Source organism: Marmota monax, unplaced genomic scaffold, assembly GCF_021218885.2.
Source record: "Marmota monax isolate L192 unplaced genomic scaffold, Marmota_monax_Labrador192_F-V1.1 WCK01_AAM20220418_F8-fsc00001, whole genome shotgun sequence".
Taxonomy (NCBI): Eukaryota; Metazoa; Chordata; class Mammalia; order Rodentia; family Sciuridae; genus Marmota; species Marmota monax.
Window position 1 is genome coordinate 59,475,318 of NW_026693777.1, and position 22,272 is coordinate 59,497,589.

General features: G+C 35.9%; 1 protein-coding gene across 8 annotated transcripts in view; it reads left to right on the top strand.

Moving 5' to 3' along the window:
- The window catches only part of Rnf111 (ring finger protein 111), a 120,951-nt gene that overhangs the window by 41,294 nt on the left and 57,385 nt on the right, over positions 1 to 22,272 (top strand). For 2 of the 8 annotated variants that reach the window (XM_046460887.2, XM_046460893.2), the window contains exon 1: positions 15,439 to 15,822. The exons of 1 other annotated variant lie outside the window; for it this stretch is intronic. The gene's annotated coding sequence lies outside the window, so the exon portion shown is untranslated. Of the gene's footprint in view, positions 1 to 15,437; positions 15,823 to 15,904; positions 16,158 to 16,713; positions 16,760 to 16,827; positions 17,500 to 22,272 lie in introns of those variants that run through there. 5 more of the 8 variants (XM_046460894.2, XM_046460895.2, XM_046460891.2 and 2 more) reach the window with 4 other exon arrangements.

Here is a 22,272-nt window from a genome sequence, read left to right on the forward strand (position 1 = left end):
TCCTTTCCCTTGGTGGCTTTTAAAATTCTGTCCTTATTTTATATGCTAGGCATTTTCATTATAATGTGCCTTGGTATAGATCTGTTGTGATTTTGTACATTTGGTGTCCTGTAAGCCTTTTTTATTTGATTTTACAATTTATTCTTCATGTTTGGAAAATTTTCTGATATGATTTCATTGAATAGATTGTTCATTAATTTGGTTTATAACTCTTTGCCTTCCTCTATCCCAATAATTCTTATATTCAATCTTTTCATGTTAAGCCATAATTCTTTTTTAAAAAAATATTTATTTTTCAGTTGTAGTTGGACACAATATCTTTATTTCACTTATTTATTTTTATGTGGTACTGAGGATTGAACCTAGGGTCTAATATGTGTGAGATGATGAGTGCTCTACTGCTGAGCCACAACCCAGCCCTAAACCATAATTCTTGAATGTTCTGCCACTGGTTTCTTACCATCTTCACTGTGTGGTCAACTTTATTTTCAAGATTGTATATTTTATCTTTATTGTCTAAGGTTCTGTCTTCCAAGTGATTTAATCTGTTGGTGATGCTTTCTATTGAATTTTTCATTTTGTTTATTGTTTCTTTCATTTCAGGATTTCTGGGGTTTTTTTTTTTTTTTTGTTGTTGTTGTTGTTTAGAATCTCTATCTCCTTATTGAAGTAATCCTTTGCTTCCTGTATTTGTGTAGCTCTTTATCGAAATGATCTTTTACTACCTAAATTTGCTCTCTTATATCGTCCTTTAATTTGCAGAACATTTTAATTATGTTCATCCTGAACTCCTTCAAGGACTTGACTCTATGCACTCACATGTTCTGATGTTTTCCCATTCCAGCTGATGGAAAAAGAAATATATACAGCATTGTGTGAGCTCTGGAGATGCTATGAAAACCTATACATTTTCAAGGAAAATCAAAGAGAGATATTGCCAACAACAGGTCACTACCAAATGATATGTAACATGATAGGTAACATGATGAACAACAGATTGTTCATTATGTAAAAATGAAATCACCTTGCAAGAAAGTTTGAAGGTACAGAAAGTCATGAAGACCAAAGAAAGTGATAATTATGGGAACAAATCTAAATCAGATTGATTGTAACAATATGGAGGTATGCAACATAATAATAATGAATTGTAGGATTTAAATATTATAGAATCACAATATTTGACAAAATATATTAGGGATCAGAGAAATACAAACTAAAACTTTGGAGATAACATTGATCTTAAGGATCACAGTAATTGAATGAATAATACCTGTAAAATCATTGACACATAGGTAAAAATATTATTCTGTACATCTTGGGCTTAGGGTTCTTATGAGTCATTAAATGGAAATGTAGACTAGGCAATTGAACATATATGTCTGGTGCAAAGAAAGATTTGTGCAAAAATATAAAACTTTGAGATATCAACATATTTGTGAAGTAGCATATAAAATGACTTAGGGAGAGACAACTAAAGGAGTGAGTACTAAAAGGGGGACCCTAAGTCTAAACCTTGAAGGCAGTACATCTAGAATTAAATTATGATGGTCTAAATAATTCATGGCTACATTTTTATTGAAGATAACTAACGAAATCAAAATTATCTATAAATCAAAAAATCATGAAACAGCTTATAATTTAGGGGAGAATGTCGAGACACGATATGGTATAGGACTGGGCCCCAGAGATGAGCCGTTAAGAAACATGTACCAGGCTGGGGTTGTGGCTCAGCGGTAGAGTGCTCGCTTCACAATGGGCAAGTCCCTAGGTTCGATCCTCAGCACCACATAAAAATAAATAAGTGAAATAAAGGTATTGTGTCCAACTACAACTAAAAAACAAATATTAAAAAAAAGGAACCATGTACCAATCCTGGGGAGACAAATGATAAACTAAACTGCACTTTTAGAAGTCTTGCTGGGCTGAAGGAACTAGGATTTTGGAATATGAGGATTAGCCCCCAAGGATGGCCACCTACCTCCCAACTTTGGACATGCCTTGAAGTTCTATCATCTGAAAGGATATGGATTGCAGTCTTCTCTCACACCAGGTGATGGTGCAGAAAATTAGAGTCCACTCCTGCTCTGCTAACAAATTTGAGCACCTGGTGTAACCAAAAGCCCTGCCCTCGTCCTCAACGCCAATCCAGTAACAAAGACAAGATCTTGAGAAAAAGGAAAAAGAAGGTTTTTTGCTTTGCTAGCAAAGAAGAAACACAGGGACTCCTGTCCCAAAGGTTGTGATTCTGCCTGTCTGTAGAAACAGGGGGCTTTTATAAAGGTGATTTAGAGAAAGCAAGATTAGGGAGGAGATCAGAAAGGAGAAGTTTAGAGAAAAGAAGATCAGGAAGGAGAAGTTTAGGGAAAAGAAGATTGGGAAAAAGGAAAAAAAAAACCCATGTAAGTTTCAGAGGTACAAGGGGTATAGTCAAAGCATCAGTGAATCCCTGTTACACTAGCAGATACAAATCAGTCTTCTCTGGAGGAAGTTAACATCATGACAGCTCTCGAATGATGTCTATAAAGTAATTTCAAGCACTATGTCCTGAACTCAAAGAGGCTCACAAGGAGACAAGAAGCCCGTGAGTCAGAATTAGCAGCAAAAACATATAAAAGACTCACAAGGACTTCAGAAATTGGAATTGTCAGACACAAACTGTATAAAACAATTGTGATACCTGTGTTCAGGGGACAGAATCAAGCTTGCAAATTGCAGCAGAGGACTGTGAACTATAAAAATTAAAAAGCACTGTGGATTTGAGGGAAAAAAAGAAAGTTCAAAAGTGATGAAACATTGGATTTTAAAAAATGGGATCAATAGATTAGTCACAACAGAGAAAATTGGGTGGCTAAAATAATATAAAATTCAGGAAAAACTATCCAGAATGAAGCAAAGAATAATTTAATAATAGATAATATAAAGACTAGGTAGAGTGGTAGCTCAGGGTGCTTGGCTAGCATGTATGAGGCCCCAGGTTCAATTCCCACCCCCCCAAAACGTTATATAGTACATAAGGGTAAGAGATATACTAGATACAATAAGAAGGTCTAACATGTTTAATTGAAATGTTATGGAAAAAAGAATGGATCTGAGACAATATTTTGAAGATATAATGTCTGATAGTCCATTGATTCAAAAATGATATATTTATGGGCTGGCATTGTGGCTCAGTGGTAGCCCGCTCGCCTAGCAAGCGTGAGGCCCTGGGTTCGATCCTCAGCACCACATAAAAACAAATAAAGGTATTGCGTCCAACTACAACTAAAAAATAAATATTAAAAAAGAATAATATATTTATTTTGCTATAAAGCCCATGCAGAATAAAAATAAAATAAATACATCAAAGTAAAGCTTTAGTAGATCAAGACAAAGAGCAAAGTCTAAGATAACCAGAAAAAAGGTTAACTTTGAAGAAGCTACAGTTAAACTTAAAATAGGCTTCTCAGTGATGGCAGAGGCTTCAACAGACTGTGACTTACACCTTCAAGGAGTACAGGGAAATACTGCCACTCTAGAAATACTTCAGTAGTGAGAGCCAATCCTTAAGTTTCAAGAAAAATCAAAGTGAGATATTTCCAACAATAGGTAACTACCAAATGATATTCTGGAAGTTGTTCATCATGTAAAAAAATTAATAATCTTGCAAGAAAGATAAGAAGTGCAGAAAGTCACGAAGACCAAAGAAAGTGATAATTATGATGAGAACAAACAAATCTAAATCACATTGACTGTGAAAATAGCGGGGTATGCAACGTAATAATGTTTTGTGAGATTTAAATGTTATAGGCCTGGGTTGTAGCTCAGTGGTAGAGTGCTTGCCTAGCATGTATGAGGCACTAGGTTCGATTCTCAACACTGCATACAAATAAATAAACGTCCGTTGATTACTAAATATTAAATACAGAGACTGTCTAAAAAATGTTATAGAATCACAATATTTGACAAAAATATAAGTGGTGAGAGTATAGGTATATGTGTTAAATGTTGCTAACTCATTTATTTGAGATAAGATCTTTCATATTCCTTTATTTTCATATTCCTTTTCTTGGACAAGAGTTTGCTAACTATATTTTGATTTTTTTTTTCAGCCTTTCTATTGAATTTTAATTTCATAAAACCTAATTTAAATTTTTAAGCACTCTTTCTTGCTTTTTTATAATATCATTTCCCTGATATAAGAATGCAGTATCATTTTTAGTTTCTGAATATATGAGGTTAAAAATATTTCCCCCCTATTTGATGATATCTTCATTCTTTATAATAATTTAAAAATGTTTATCTTGGTCCTTCATATGTTACAGGTTTTTCTCAAATATTTGGCATTTCTTGGTTGTCAATAAATATTTACAAATGCTGTAATATAAAAACTGAGCGTTAAGTTGAGTAAAAGGGCGCTGCCCACTGCCAGGCAGGTATGGGCAGGTGGGGCCTATTAGTGTTAGAATGGGAAATACTCATTGCAGCTTGTCACACCAGCTACTCTAGTTCTCAACTAGTTCAATCTGTTTCTTTGCAGAACAAACTCTCTGCCCCTGTTTTTAATCCTAGGACTTGAAAGACCTTCTAGATGCCTAAAGAGAGGCAGAGAGGAAGGTGGAGAGATTTGTCCCAGAGAGACTTACAATTGCTCTCTTTTTATTTCACTTTTTTGCCTCCCTTGCCTTTGGCCTGAGTTCCTATCCTCTCTTGATTCTGCAAGGCAGAGTCACTTGCTTGTTGATGCAGCCTAATCTGACAATAGGTTATGGTATAGCTCTTTGTCACTCAGCTAAATAGTCACACGTTCTCTGATTTCTATTTTTCAGACATTTGATGGAATAAATTGCTTGCAAATATGACCTCCCATTTTCTTGTTGTTTTGGGTTTGTACCTTTTTAATCCCTTTGTTATCTTCAAGGTGATGTTGGTAATGATAAACACATGTGGCTAGCCTCATCTTTTAATGAAGGGGAAATTTAGTAAAAATATTTTCTGTATGAAAATCCTCTTAAATGTACATTTTTTAAAGAAAAAAATCCCTAAATCTCAGCTCTTTTTACATATTCTGCAAAATCAACTTAATGTTGAGATGTTTAAGAAATTTTGATTCAGTAGGTGGCACTCTTTCCTAATTTAACCCAATCCTAAATTAGCGTTTGAAGGGTTCAGAGTGGAAAGCTTTTATTATCTGTATGATTCATATAAATAAGTTTTCAGAGTTTGGTCATTAACTTTAATCAGTTGATTAAAAGTCAAGAAAGCCAAATGAGGTGGTACACACCTATAACCCCAGCATTTTGGGAGACTGAGGCAGGAAGATAGAAAGTTCAAGACCAACCTCAGCAATTTAGTGAGACCCATTCTCAAAATAAAATTTAAAAAGGGCTGGGGCCGGGCATGGTGGTGCACGCCTGTAATCCCAGTGGCTTGGGAGGCTGAGGCAGGAGGATCAAGAGTTCAAAGCCAGCCTCAGCAAAAGTGAGACACTAAGCAATTCAGTGAGAACCCTGTCTCTAAATAAAATACAAAATAGGGCTGGGGATGTGTCTCAGTGGTCCAGTGCCCCTCAATTCAATCCCCAGTACTAAAAGAAAAAAATAAAAATGGCTAGGGATGTAGCTCAGTGTGAAAGCACTCTGGGTTCAGCCCCCAGTACAAAAAAAAAAAATCAACTAAAATCTCAAATAATTTAAATTGATTAAAAACTAATTACAACCTCCAAATTATCTTTCCAAATTTCTAAAACATTAGCATAATAGTGACTTAATGCTCTTATCAAAAGTTAAAAATATTTTAACTCTTATCAGGATCCCAGAGTACTAATGGCATTCAGATCCAAGTTGTCAAGTAAAAAATCTGCTTTTAGTACATGGGGCAGTTTCATTTCATTCTCTTCTTTCTTCTTCTATGTGGTTATTTCTGAATGCTTTCCAAATATATTAGTCTTTTAAAGCTACTAATAATTTTTAAACAAAGCACAGTCTCTGCAATCCTGTAACCCCAAATCACAGACAAGATACACTTTATGCAATTAAATTAATACTAAGGCAGCTGAGTGAAACTCTTAATGTTTCTAGAAAATTCTGCATGACCTATAAATAATGAAAAGCAAATACACAGAAGCATATTTATTTCCTATTTTGAATTTGCAAAAAGTCAAGCAGTATATAAATCACACTTGATATTAGAATACTTCCAATTTCCACATAACTTAATTAATTCTCAAGCAAAACAAAATTTTAGAACTATAAAGGACTTTGGAGAGGCTATCCAGTTTAACTTTTTAACAATCAGAAACTTGTGGATTTTTTCCTTGTTGCTAACAAAGCTGAACACTTCAGAAATTATGAATTTCAAAAATAGTATTGTGAAATCATTCCAGAAGAATTAAAGCAATAATGTAAAATTTCAATGGTAAGTCTGTGATTAACAATAAGTTATTTTCTGAGAGTGATTTCTCAGTTGGTACTCCTCAATTGTGATTCTAGCCATATATCACCAATGGTTGATGATGTCTTCTTTCTCTTTCATCTTTCTAGTTTTATTATTATTATTTTAAATAAACAACTTGTAGATGGACATATAATACCTTTATTTTTATTTGTTGGTTTTATGTGGTGCTGAGGATCGAACCCAGTGCCTCATGCGTGCAAGGCAAGCTCTCTGCCACTGAGCCACAACCCCAGCCCCCTAGTTTTATTTTTAAAATATACTTTCATAGAATTAGATGACCTCAAACATGCCCATAACTTGACCTAATAACCAGAAACATTTTAGGATACCTAAGATTTCAAATGGTCATCTGCAAAATTCCAGGAATTCTGTGCCCCTCATTAGACCATAATTTGTTACCTCAGTTATTCAGGAACTGAGCCCCACAGATAGCACATTGATAATTTAAATATATTTTGAATGTTGCATTCCAAATAAATTAGAGAATCATACAGTTTGATAAATATTCATCAAAATTGTATATTGAAATTATCCTCATACCAAATAGCTCCTCACATTTTTCAAATCTATGATTCCACTGACTTTGAAACAGTTTAAAAGAAATAAAGGCTATTGACTACCTTTTCCCTCTGTCTCTCCCTCTTTGTACAATAAAGATTATATGGTACTATACATAGTTCATAAGCTAAACATCATCTCTGTTTACAGTAATGTAAACTGAAATCACATTTATATATAAACAAAATTTTAACAAGGAGCTTAGCTACATTAACCAAATGAACAGTTATGGAATTGATTGAATTATTTCTGTTTCAATTTTCAGTGATATCTTTGTACATCAGTAAGAAAGCAAAATGTGAATTGCTAAGTGTTCTCACTAGTACATCTCTGAGAATCCTTTTAATTCTTTCCAAAGCAGAGGAAATAGTTTAGTAAATACTTTCAATGAGTATTTCCCTCTCTCATTGCATTAAATCTTCAAACTTTGCTTGGTTTTCTTCAATTTGCTTCCTTTTTTCACAAAGCTGACTGCACAATTAATTACTCTCTATTGCAAAGTTTATGCAGTTGTGAAATATGCAATGGATTGTGTGCATCCCAGTCTTTCCTTCTGACTTTGATAATTTGTAGAAGTTTTCTTTTTTTCCTATTTATTTTAGGTGATTCATTAATTCAGTTCAGTATTTCATTTTTAGATATAACTTCTCAGATCCCTGCTTGGCAGATAGTTAGACACTGCTGGCCCATGTATGCAGGCCAATTTAGTAATCATTCTTTTACTGCAGTTTCAGGAAAGCAGAATTTGCCTTGAGTATATTTGAATAATCCTGAACTTTCCACAAGTAACTAAAGTTAATTTTCAGAGATTTCAAGTGATTGTATTAAGATTAAGAATTTGTTGATGGGTGTGGTGGCACTGCCTATAATCCCAGTAGTTCAGGAGGCTGAGGCAGGGGGATCACAAATTCAAAACCAGCCTCAGCAAAATCAAGGTCCTAAATATCTAGGTACCAAAAATAAAAAATAAATAAAAAATTGTAGTTTCTTTTTTTGGGGGGGACTGGGGGGAGGGTACCAGGGATTGAAATCAAGGGCACTTGACAACTGAGCCACATCCCCAGCTCTATTTTGTATTTTATTTAGAGGCAAGGCCTCATTAAGTTGCTTTGTACCTCGAAGTTGATGAGGCTGGCTTTGAACTTGTAGTTCTCCTGCCTTAACCTCCTGAGCTGCTGGGACTACAGCCACCATGGCTGGCGAATTTGTGGTTTCTTAGTGGCAAAATTGAGAATGGAACCCCAATCTACTTCATTACGGTTCAATAAATATTTATTGAATGCTATTTTTCTACCAAATAGATAAAGATATTTTCTTTGATTTTAATGCTTTGGAAGAGACAGGTGTGTATGTAAATAAGTATAATACTTATAGTAGAAGTGTACACATATATTGAAGAGAAGTGTACAGAAATGGAAGTAATTATTTCAGGAAGGGGGAAAGAGGCAAGGAAATGCCTCTGAGAAGACTTAGAGGAATGGGTAAGTTTATTAAGCAGGGCTGAGGCTGTAGCTTGGAGCACTTTCCTTGCCTGGGGGAGGGGAGCTTGGGTTCAAATCACTAGTACCAAAAACAAAACAACAACAACAACAAAAAACTTTTTAAGCATGGGTGGAATGTGAAGGAAAGGGGAAGGTATTTTGAGACAAAAGGGACAGTAGGTGCAAAGGCAGAGCAATGGAAAAAAAAGAGACACATATCTAGCAGGAGAGGGTGAAACTTGAATCCTCTTGGTATGTTGAAGGAAAATATCCAATAGAAAAAGAAAGGTAAAAGATAATGGAAATAAAAGTAGGCTTACCTGAGTGAGCATTGAGATTGAAAGTTCAGATGAAAAAATTAGCTTTGAATAGAAGAGATATCCCTTCTTCTGAAATAGGTAAGAAGGGATTGTACAAACAGAATTTGGTTTGTTAGCTTCCAAGGGCAAATCCAAGGGTTGTATTGGAATAATACTTTAAAAAAATTAGACAAGAAAGAGTTTGAGAAGTCCACTGAAGTCTAAGCAGGGCAGGGGCAGGATGGTGGGAAGAGGTGGTATGAAATGACCCTGGAATATTCTGGATTTTGAAATAGTTTATTTGCTAAACTGAGGATTTAGGACTTTAACCTGAAGGTGATGGAGGGTCATTGAATGATAAACAATTTGGTGTCTCAGTTTCTGCCACACCCTCACAGTGGTTTAAGTTTGAATTAATGGTGGTGTGACCAAAAGAAGCATAGCAATCAGGAAACAATTATATGTGATTGCTATCTCCCACCCCCTTGCAATCTCAATCCACCCCTTTTCTGCTCTGGATCTACTGCCTTATATTTGTTGTTTTGCCTGCCATTATGTCAATAACTATTGTAATTTTTTATCATTCTCTGCTGAGTTATTAACAAACCTTCTCTCTAGGTAGATGGTCCTATCTCATGTTTCAGAGGAAATCAAGATCATTAAGGGAGTAAACTCTTGATTTCTTCCCCACTGATACCATACCTGAAGCTAACAAATCTAATTTGTACAACCACTTCTTTCTTCATATTCACTAGCTCTTCTACTATCCAAGGCAAATTCTTCCATATGATCTTTGAATCTCATTTCCTCTTCTCCTATAGGAATTTTTCTACAGTGAGCATCCCTATATTTACCTCTCTTCTTCTACTCATTCTTTCACTTTAACATGACAAGAGGATTTAAGTATCACTCTTCTTTTTTTTTTTTATTTTTTTAAACATTTATTTTTTTTAGTTGTAGGTGGACACAATACCTTTATTTTATTATTATTTTTTAATGTGCTGAGGATCGAACCCAGTGCCTCACGCATGCTAGGCAAGCTCTATATCTCTGAGCCTCAACCCCAGCCCAAATTATAAATCTTTTTTTTTTTTTAATTTTATTTTTTTTAAAAATTTTTTTATTGTTGGCTGTTCAAAACATTACATAGTTCTTGATATATCATATTTCACAATTTGATTCAAGTGGGTTATGAGCTCCCATTTTTACCCCATATACAGATTGCAGAATCACATCAGTTACACATCCATTGATTTACATATTGCCATACTAGTGTCTGTTGTATTCTGCTGCCTTTCCTATCCTCTACTATCCCCCCTCCCCTCCCCTCCCCTCCCCTCTTCTCTCTCTGCTCCCTCTACTGACATTCGTTTGTCCGCCTTATATTATTTTTCCCCTTCCCCTGACTTCCTCTTGTATGTACTTTTGTATAACTCTGAGGGTCTCCTTCCATTTCCATGCATTTTCCCTTCTCTCTCCCTTTCCCTCCCACCTCTCATCCCTGTTTAATGTTAATCTTCTTCTCATGCTCTTCGACCCTACTCTGTTCCTAGTTACTCTCCTTATATCAAAGAAGACATTTGGCATTTGTTTTTTAGGGATTGGCTAGCTTCACTTAGCATAATCTGCTCTAATGCCATCCATTTCCCTGTAAATTCTATGATTTTGTCATTTTTTAATGCAGAGTAATACTCCATTGTGTATAAATGCCACATTTTTTTTATCCATTCATCCATTGAAGGGCATCTAGGTTGGTTCCACAGTCTAGCTATTGTGAATTGTGCTGCTATGAACATCGATGTAGCAGTGTCCCTGTAGCATGCTCTTTTTAGGTCTTTAGGGAATAGACCGAGAAGGGGAATAGGTGGGTCAAATGGTGGCTCCATTCCCAGCTTTCCAAGAAATCTCCATACTGCTTTCCAAATTGGCTGCACCAATTTGCAGTCCCACCAGCAATGTACAAGTGTACCCTTTTCCCCACATCCTCGCCAGCACTTGTTGTTGTTTGACTTCATAATGGCTGCCAATCTAACTGGAGTGAGATGGTATCTTAGGGTGGTTTTGATTTGCATTTCTCTGACTGCTAGAGATGGTGAGCATTTTTTCATGTACTTGTTGATTGATTGTATGTCCTCCTCTGAGAAGTGTCTGTTCAGGTCCTTGGCCCATTTGTTGATTGGGTTGTTTGTTCTCTTATTGTCTAATTTTTTGAGTTCTTTGTATACTCTGGATATTAGGGCTCTATCTGAAGTGTGAGGAGTAAAGATTTGTTCCCAGGATGTAGACTCTCTATTTACCTCTCTTATTGTATCTTTTGCTGAGAAAAAACTTTTTAGTTTGAGTAAGTCCCATTTGTTGATTCTAGTTATTAACTTTTGTGCTATGGGTGTCCTATTGAGGAATTTGGAGCCCGACCCCACAGTATGTAGATCGTAGCCAACTTTTTCTTCTATCAGACGGCGTGTCTCTGATTTGATATCAAGCTCCTTGATCCATTTTGAATTAACTTTTGTGCATGGCGAGAGAAAGGGATTCAGTTTCATTTTGTTGCATATGGATTTCCAGTTTTCCCAGCACCATTTGTTGAAGATGCTATCCTTCCTCCATTGCATGCTTTTAGCCCCTTTATCAAATATAAGGTAGTTGTAGTTTTGTGGATTGGTTTCTGTGTCCTCTATTCTGTACCATTGGTCCACCCGCCTGTTTTGGTACCAGTACCATGCTGTTTTTGTTACTATTGCTCTGTAGTATAGTTTGAAGTCTGGTATCGCTATACCGCCTGATTCACACTTCCTGCTTAGCATTGTTTTTGCTATTCTGGGTCTTTTGTTTTTCCATATGAATTTCATGATTGCTTTCTCTATTTCTACAAGAAATGCCGTTGGGATTTTGATTGGCATTGCATTAAACCTATAGAGAACTTTTGGTAATATCGCCATTTTGATGATGTTAGTTCTGCCTATCCATGAACAGGGTATATTTTTCCATCTTCTAAGATCTTCTTCTATTTCTCTCTTTAGGGTTCTGTAGTTTTCATTGTATAAGTCTTTCACCTCTTTTGTTAGGTTGATTCCCAAGTATTTTATTTTTTTTGAAGATATTGTGAATGGAGTGGTTGTCCTCATTTCCATTTCAGAGGATTTGTCGCTGATATACAGGAATGCCTTTGATTTATGCGAAGTATCACTCTTCTTGACTCAAAGTTCTCCTAGGTATGTCCCCCTTTTTAATTTACTACCAATTGCACAGAATGGTACTAGTCCTTGACTGACTACACTGTTTATTTCTTTCTATACTAGGACTTTCTCAACTGAGATATTACTGACATTTTGGTCCAGCTGATTCTTTGTTGTGGGCACTGTTATATGCATTGTGGAATATTTAGCACATTCCTTTAGATATCAGCAGCATTTCCTTGGTTGTGATAACTAAAAATATCTCCAGTTTGTCAAACAATCCCTGGGAATCAAAATCACCCCTAGCTGAGAAACCCTGTTTTAAAATATTTAAGACAATGAATGTGCTCTTGTTTACACATATCCTTATTGATAAATTAACAGATATTTCATGAGTGTTTGGTTACCCAATTCACTGTTGAAACTCTTTCCCCCTTTGACTTATTTTCTGTATCTCTTTGTTGTTGTTATTTTTTTTCCCTCTTGTTCTGGCCCATCATCCATCTCCTCCTGGAACTTATTTTCATTCTAAACCTATAAAATATAAGACTTCTCTGGGTAACTGTCTCCTTTTACTATACTTTGGGTGACCTCATAAAAATTATTGCTTTAATTATCACATGTAAGGTAAAGGAGTCTAAATCTCTAGCTTTAATCCAGTGCTCCCTCTTGACCTCCAGACCCATATGTCCAACAACCTGCTGGAATCTCCACTTTGGGAAAATCAAATTATACTTGTCCAAAAAAGACAGGTCTCATCTCCAACCTAAAGTCCCATGAACCCCACAAGTTGAGTTTTGCCATACAGTCTTTTTCTTGAATGGCATCAGCACTCCACTATTTACCTGTCATCCTAAATCTGGAAGCCGTCTCTGACATTCTTTCTCCTTCTCCGTATATACAATTAGTCATCCAGTATTCCTATTTTTTGTATCTTTCTGTTTCTTCTCATTATCCTTTCTACAATCCTCAAAATTTTTATCTATCATTCATTTGGTCTCCCTCCACTATTCTTGCCTGGCTCTGACCCGCCTCCTATTCTGCTTATATAATGGCATCTGTAATAGTCATATTTGATTGTTATTGCTGATTCATTTCTTTAATGACTTTTCATAGTTTTAAGTAAAAAAAGTTAACTTCTTACCCTAAGCCAAAAAAAGTCTTACTTGATCTATTTATATCTGATTTTCTTCCCTCATTTCTTGATTTTTCCACATATGACACATTCAGTAGATTTTCATAGTTAATTTCATTCATGCTTTTTCAGATACAGAAGATCATATCTTAGCATATATTGATCTTTCTGCCTAGAATATTATTTTTCTTTTGATTTTATTTAACTGCCCTCTCTCATGATGGAAAATTTAGTTCAAACATCACTTCCTGTAGATTTCTCTATAGTGTCCCATCTTTGTGTTCTCTGAGAAAGAACTACCACATCATCTTAACCCTTCCACATTATAGTGTAAATAATGGATTTACTTTCTGGATTTTGTAAAAACACTGGAAGTAGGGTGGCTATACTATATTTAGTACTTTCTGGGTCTCACATAATGTCTAACACAGTAAGTGCTTGATAAATGTTTACTGAACAAATAAACATTAAAGATACTAAAAGGCCCGGATGGATGAAGAATATGTGGAGGAACAGAGGGATTTGATGTATTTCAGAGGCAAAATTGGAAGGGTTTTATTGATTGATTAGAGGTAGGAAGCAGGAAAGACTTTTGGATTCCTACTTTTGGAGTTCTAGCTTGGATAACCAAACTATTGACTGAGACAGGAAAGAATAAGTTTAAGATAGGATAGGATGTAAATGCAATAAATCTATATTTATTCATATCCATATACTTTTGGATTTCTAGTTTGGATAACCAAACTATTGACTGAGACAGGAAAGAATAAGTTTAAGATAGGATAGGATATAAATGCAATAAATCTATATTTATTCATATCCATATACTTATGGGTAGGAAGTATTAGAAATGGCTAAGCTCAATAGATATATAAGGTGAGCTACAAATATGATTAATCTTCTAGTAGCCATATTGTTTTAAAAAACCAAATGAAATTAATTTTGACAATATTTTTTTATTTAATCCAGGCTTTCAACTCTACTATTAGCATTTTGGGCCAGGGAATTCTTTGTCGTGGAGGCTTATCATGTAAGGGTAGAATGTTTTGCAGCATATCTGGCCTTTATCAAATTGATGTTCATAGCTACCCCATCATCCTTGAGTTGTGGCAATCAAAAATATGGCCAAATGTTATTAAACGTCCCCTGGGGAGTGGGGAGGAATAATCCCATCTTGAGAAAACTAATTTAACTCAATACATTCCAAATATTATTTCAAGATGTAATCAATATTAAATGGCATTAAAAATTTCACAATTCTTGTAGTGTACCTTTTGTAATTGAATATACTTTTCACTTAAGGCACTTCTTAGTTTGTGGGTAGTGTCTTTATCTTATTGAGGACACAAGTCAAGAACTTTATGAAAAAAGGCTAGAATTGGAAATAAGGCTTGAGAGGTCATTAGGCTCTAGCAGTTAAAATCATGAAAATAGATGATACAGGTGAAATATGATATTTAGAGTGAGACCACAAGAGGATTGAGGAAAATCCTGGTCCAATGTGCTTCCAGTTTCCCCTTGTGTATAAATTTAAAATATTTTCTTCATTGAATAATATGGAGAACATAAGTGAACAGAAGAGTACTGAGGAATATAAGCTGATGCAAAAGGAGAGAATTAATGTTTATGGAATGTGAAATTGATAAGCAATGTTTGGAGCATTATATAAATTGTTACATGAGATAAGAACATTTTGAGGCAAATAATGTTATCCCGATTTATTGGAGATTTATGAAAGTTTAATAAATCAGACAGCTGCTAAGGGATATCACTGAGTTTTTGAAGGGAAGGCTGTCTGACTTATGTCAGAATATATGTACTGTCCCTACAACGTCCTGGTGGACATAACGAAACGTTTGCTATTTAACTGATTTTCATAATATAATTAAGAAGCCTCCTAGGACTGTACAGCCAGAGTTCCCAGGATATTTATTACCACCTTTAACCCAATTTCGGAAGCAAATTCACAACACTGAGATGTGATCTTCATGTCATTAGCGCGTAATGATGATTTGGGTTTCATTCATTGTGAAAGACATTAAACCATGTTTTTGTTGTAAGTGTACGTTAGTTAATTTTGTAGTTGTAATTTTTAGTTAGGAAAAACTTAACCAAGATACAGTCAAAATTATGGTGAAATACTGAACGCATAATCGTTTAAGAAAATAAAATAATGAGCTTTGTAACACCGGTGGGTTTCAACAGATTGATAAAACGACTACAAAGGGGCAGGGCCGAGGAAAGGGGGCGTGGCCGTCAGAAACAATCTGAGCAAGCGCAGAAAGAAACAGCTGTTAATGGAGGCGTGAAGGCTGGTGCGCTGTTGCTTTCCGAACTGTCGTAAAGGCCCCCAAGTGTCGCGCTCGCCCTGTAGGAGAGAGATTGGTTAGGCGGCGGCGGCAGCAGGGTAGGAGAGCGGCATCGGCGACGGTGATGGTGGCGAGGTGTTCTGTGTGCGCAACATAGAAACACCCGTAGTTTCGGAGAGGGAGTTCCTGTGGGATCACATTAAGCACTCGGAACCCAAGCTGGGTTAGCCTGGGCCGAGTCCAGACGCTGCCGCACGTACAGTTCTGGTGGCGGTGACAGACGCTGCGCTTGACTACAAGGGCCTCTCAGGCTGAGTTCTGAGGCGCAGATCGCTGGCTCTCGACGCATCCTCTTCCCCTCCTTACCTTTCCTGTCTTCCTTCCTGGATCTGTGCTTCCCGGACCCTGGGAAGACGGTGGCTAATGATTAAGGTGAGGGAAACAGGGGGGAGGGGAGCGGCTGAGGCCGCGCGTGCGCGCAACGGGGGAGGGGCCGGCCCGGAGGGGAGAAAGAGGAAGGGCTGCGGCCGCGGAAGACTGGGGTCGGCGACTGGCCGCTGCCTGCTATCTCCGTAGTGACTCAGGGTCCCGTCTCAGCAGAAGATTTAATTGTGTTTGGGTAAAGCTTTTGCCTCCCGACACACCTACAGCCTACAGTGCTGGGTTGGGGGCGACGGGATTTCTTTCCCCTTTCGCCTCTCGCTAGTCTCGGGATGGGGGCTGAGGACTGAGGCGTGGGAGTTCGATTTGACAATGGAGTGATGAAGGTAACCCGGACGCGGGGACTTGGAGGGCGCTAGGTCAGTCCTGACGGTTAGGGAGTTGCCTTCTTCTATGATCAAGGAAACGTAGTCGGCCGAACAGCAGAGAGATAGACGCGTCAGATTTTGTGTGGAGTTGGTTTGTTGGTCATTAAAAAAAGAAAAATATTTCTAGTATTGCCTAAAATAATTTATCAGTCAGTAGCAGTGCGGTAGTGGGAATGTTTGTTCTGTACTGCAGCAGTAAAGGTTTGCCCCCATAGTTCTTAAATAGGTTATAGTAGCGCCTTACAGATATTTCTTAACGCAAGTGTAAGTTTTAGCGTTTAAAAAAATACCAGGAAGTGTAAGGTATTCATTTAATTTGTTCATGTTTGTGGTGTGGGGTGACTCCATTGTATTGTAAGCTTTCCTGTTTCTTGATTTATATGCAGTATGAATTTAGTACTCTTGAGTAGTAATGTGCAAGCGGACATAGACTTCCTTGTAGGAGTTCTTACAGATGTTGAACCTGATAATCCAAACTTTATTTCATTTGGTTTTATTTTTCTCTTATTTTAAGGATTTCTACAACCAAAAAGAACAGACTGAGAAAAAGATAAGCTAAGGTTCCTTTTCCTTTCCTATTGTGTGTGTGTACGTGTGTGTGTCATTGCTCGCAAAAGCTTGAATGTGATTTTGAGAAATATATAGAAATTCTTTCCGTAATACTGGTTTTACTTAGTTTTTTTGTGTGTGTGTGTGAAGATCTCCGTTTGATAGTTTGTTATCTTGTATTTTTTAGTAAAAATATTCATGTCAGTTGAATAACAGTTAAACAATAATTTTTGGTTACATCTGTGAGGCAAAAGAAATGAGAAGGAAGCCCTTTTATTCTGAAAATAATTTAAATTTATTTAAGCTTTGAATTATTTTACTTTGATCAGTCTTGCCATTTAACCTTGAACAAATGACTTTATCATCTATTGCTCATTTGTTTGACACTTATGATTTACAGTATTCGTCAGGAATTAGCCAGGGTGTTCATGAATTGGTCTGAACAATATTTTAGAAACAATTATGAAGAGTCTCCTTGATTATCAGCGGTACTAGCTTATGTGTGTGTATCCTTCTGTCTCTTTCCCTTTTGGTTGCTGTGTGTGTTGGTCCCTGTTTGTTTCTAGTTGTTTCACTAGAAATAGAGTTGATTTCTTTTTCTTTTTCTTTTCCTCTTTTTTTTTTTGCTTTGGGGGTCTTGCTGTATTGCCCAGGCTGGTCTCGAACTCCTGGGTGCAACCTATCCTACTTCAGACTCCCCGACTACACTTGTGCACCACTGTACCCTGGCTTAGAGTTGGTTTGAAGAAAGGTATAGTAAAAATAATCTCATTTCAGTGAAAAATGTTAATTTCACTTTGGTACTCTATTTCTACACATAACTGAAACATAGTTGTATTGATCTTTAAAGTAAGAAAACAGAAGATTAAGTGTAAAGCAAAGAAATAGTCATTTTGGATACTCCTAAGAAGTTATTTTTATTTTCAAATAAAAACTGAAGTAAAAAAACTCAGGAAAATATAAATCCTTTAGATTGCTAGACATTCCTTTTATTTTTGTTAAAGACGGATTTTGGTAACATGATTTACTTACATATTTATATGTGCCCCTGTTTTGACCCCCCCAACCTTATGCTAGGACTTCAATAGGTAGAAAAATGACAGCACAAAAAATGATAGTAATTAAAATATGCTATAAGTTGACATTAACTTTGGGAGTGACATTGTCTTATGAAAGTATAGAACTAGGGCTGGGGTGGTAGCTCAGTGGTAGAGTGCTTGCCTCGAATGTGTGAAACACTGGGTTCAATCCTCAGCACCACATAAAAATAATAAATAAAATAAGATATTGTGCCCATATACAGCTAAAAAATAAAAAAAAGTATAGAACTAGAGACAGAAATCAGAATTTTTTATTCATTTTTGAGATCTAGAGTTTAGATTTAGGTTTGCTTGCTATACATTGGATCTTTTGAGTTTATTGTTAAAGCTTTCTTGGTCTTCATAGCTTTCTCAGTTGTTGAAAAGTATAGGACAGGTAATTCTGGTTTATTCTAGATCCCAAATTTAATGGCTTGTATTTTAGGTGTTTGGGTTATTTAATCATGATCAAATTACCAGAAAGAAATAATATCTATCTCCCCATCTAACCCCTCCCAGTCATAGAGGTTTATTTAGGCAAGTTGATACATATTCAAGGGAGAATGGAGGTGATCTCAAGAGAGAAAGGCCTTTGGGGTAAAGCAAGAAATATGCTTTCAAGGGAGAATGTGGGCTATCTCTAGAGGGAGAGACAGCCTGTATATATTTTACATATGTATAAAACCTATGATGAAGCTATGTTTGTTGTTCTAAGTAGTAACTGTTTTTAGATCATTGTGAATAATTTTTCTTTCAGAAACCTGTAATTATTGTTTTAAAGTCTAGAATTACATTTGAGTGTCTGACACCTCTGTTCTTTCTTAAATCCCATAGATTTTTGGTAACAGCTTGCCCAGGTTGCTACAGGTACTCAATTTATACCATTAGATGAAGAGAGCTACAAATGTTTAAACCCAAATGCTTTGCTGAATTTGCATTTTAAATTGAGATACTATGCTTTTAAGTCTCTCAGTATTTATTCAGTATCTCATATTCTAGGCACTGTCATTGGTCTTCAGTAGAAAGGCACTCTGCCTTCATGGAGTAGACATTCTTTTGGGCAGAAACAAAATACACAGAATAGTTTCAGGTGGTGGTAAGTGCCAAGAAGAAAGTAAGATCACAAAATAAATAATGAATGGAAGGTGGGGTTCTACTATGAATTGAGTAGTGAAGGTGGCCATTTTTCAGGGGTAATAATTTTGATTTTTGACTGGAAAGAATCAGCTGTAGTGACAGTCTAGAGGAAGAGGGCTGTAGATGACAGAAACAGCAGATACATTAGATTGGATTATTCTGGAGAATTTTCAAGTGTAAATTAATTGCTTGGTTTGTCTTTTAGACTTTTCATAATTGTAGATAATATAAATAGATTAAAATTATTTTATGTGTAGCAAACTGATATAAATTGGCCTTATTTAAATCCAGACTCAAACCAATTGTAAAAAGTCAGTTTTGAAACACTTGGTGGTGTTAGATGATATCAAGGTGTTATTGTGTATTTTTGATAAGGCTGTTAATGACATCATATTTTGTAAGAAAATGCCCTTTTTTTTTTTAGAGATGGAAATGGAGGCATGAAGGAGAAAAATGGTAAATGTCTGGTATTCGTTTAAAAATAAATACTTTTGTGCAAAAAAACTAGGGATGAGCTAGATGAAACAAATAATGACAATATTTTTTTTTTAACTGGGGATTTAACCCAGTTGTGCTTTACCACTGGGCCACATCCTCCGCCCTTTTTTATGTTTTATTTAGAGACAGGGTCTCACTGAGTTGCTTAGGACATTGCTAAGTTGCTGAGGCTGGCCTTGAACTTGGATCTTCCTGTCAGACTCCTGAGTTGCTGGGATTACAGGCATACACCACTGCCCTCAGCTTATTCCAAGTAATATTTTGAATTTATTAGTGAATCAATTGCTATTCATAAATTGTTTTAAAAGTCCATATCAAAAGGCTTAAAATGGGGGCTGGGGCTGTAGCTCAGTGGCAGAGCACTTGCCTGTCATGTGTGAGGCACTGAGTTTGATCCTCAGCACCACATATAAATAAATAAATAATAAAGGTACATCAACAATTAAAAGATATTTTTAAAAAAAGGCTTAAAATGAAAAACATTGTTCCCCCCATGCTATTATTCTTTTAATTCCCTAGTTCTCCATGAGTAGAAACATGCCTTTTAAAAACCATTTTTCTAGGGGCAGGGAATATAGCTCAGTGGTACAGCACTTGCCTATAGCCCTAGGCCCTGGGTTTGATCCCTAGCACCTCGTACTGTATTTCTATTTGGGAGGCAGAAGTGCTGGGAATTGAACAGAAGGGCCTCACATGCTAGGGATGCACTCTACCAGTGAGCTCTCCACCCTTAGCCCCTACCTTCATACATATTTCTTAGTAGTATGCTTCCTCCTCCTCCTTTTTTTTTTTTTTCCACTTGGGATCTTGCTTTGTTGTCTATTTACTTTTTTTTTTTTTTTTAAAGAGAGAGAGAATTTTTTTAATATTTATTTTTCAGTTCTCGGTGGACACAACATCTTTGTTGGTATGTGGTGCTGAGGATCGAACCCGGGCTGCACGCATGCCGGGCGAGCGCGCTACCGCTTGAGCCACATCCCCAGCCCGTCTATTTACTTTTGATATCAGTTTACATTTCTAATTTTTTAAAGAAGTTTTTTTAAAAGAAAAGAAGGTACCAAATTTTCAAAATGGAAAGAATGTACAGGGAAAAGTGAAGCTCCTTGCCATCTTTATCTTTCTACTATCCAGTTCTTTATCCTAGAGATATATTTTCTCTTAATATTTTGTATGTGTATTCAGATCAGCAGTTCTAAAATTATAGTCTGTGGACTCTTGAGGAGATCTTGGAATGTTTAGGAAGTTTTCCAGGTTGAAAGTATTTCATAATACTACTCAGTTCTTATTTACTGTGTAACTGTTGTCAACATTAGTTGACATTTGCACTGATGGTGCAAAAGCAGCTGTGGTATGAATCAAGATACTGGCAAAAGTGCACTCATTATTATACTCTTCAGTTATAAACGTAAACTATATGTTTGCCTTAAAAATGCCAGTTTCATTAAAGATGATCTTTATAAGCAGGAATATTAATTTTGTTAATCTTGAACCTTGTTCACAAGTCTTTTTAATATTCCTTTGGCAAAATGGAAAGGATGCTGTAAAACACTTCTGCATTTCAAAGTATGATATTTGTCTTGAGGAAAAGAACTTGTGTGATGGAGTTGCCTTTCAAACAGCAAAGTAGTCACTTTTTTCATGGAACATTTTTATTTGAAAGAGTGGTAAATTTATAGTTATGTAAACTTGGGTATTTGCTCATTTTCTCAAAAGTAAATGAAGTGAGCCTGTCACTTCAAGGAATACAACAGACACAATTTATTGCCTAGACAAAATTTGTTTTTTGAAGCAAATATTACATTTTGGAAAACTTACCTACCACTATGAGCTTGGCAATTTCTTGGGACTTTCTGATAAGATTCGAGGTGATAATAACAAATATGTTTGTGTGTTTTGTTGTTAAATAAAATGTGTTCTTAGAAGATGTGCATAATTAAGTATTTTTGAATGACTAGTGCATAATATTACAAAACTATGGATAGGTGAAAGATTTATATAAAGTATAAGACAGAACAATAGATTTTTAATGAAATGGTATGAAAAGTTTTATTATTATAGTTTTGAATTATACATGGCAACTAACCTTTATGAACCTCTCGTCAGGTTTTGAAACTGGTCTCTCTTCCTAGTTCTTGGTGGTAAAATCATATTTAAATAAGTGAACAAATACAGTTTTTACATATTTGGTGAATAGATTTATTTTGCAAGACCAGAGTCTACTTGAACACCTATGTTCTTTAATACAGAATACCTTAGTATTGCTTGAATTCACCATTTTATTTTTATAACCCATCTTCCTGCCATTCCTCTGATATGATTTTATTTTTATTGTTTCCTTAAGGACTCATTTGTTAAACTTTGGTTTCATCTCTGGAATCAATAGTTATCACTTCTGTCTTTACATAGTATTTAGTTAGTACTTTATCTTGTAGCAGTTACATTCTATTTGACCTTTAACATTCTCTTGCTGTGGAGTCCAAGTTTCTGGAAATGTCTGTGATAAATACTAGAAATTAAGGTTGAGTAATATAATAATCTTATATAAAAATTAAGTTATAGGGGCTGAATTATGAGCAAAACTCTTGAAACCATGCATTCAATTTTAAGAGACAGAGAGAGAGATAGGGAAAGATAGATACATCAAAGCTAGTAAATTATAAATCCAGTCTTTTGTTGTCAGGCCACAGGCAAGTTGTTTAACTTATGCAATCCTCAGTTCCCTGGAGAGAATAGTGTTTTGGGGTACCAGGGATTGAACTCAGGGGCACTCAACCACTGCACCCCATTCCCAACTCTTTTTTGTATTTTAT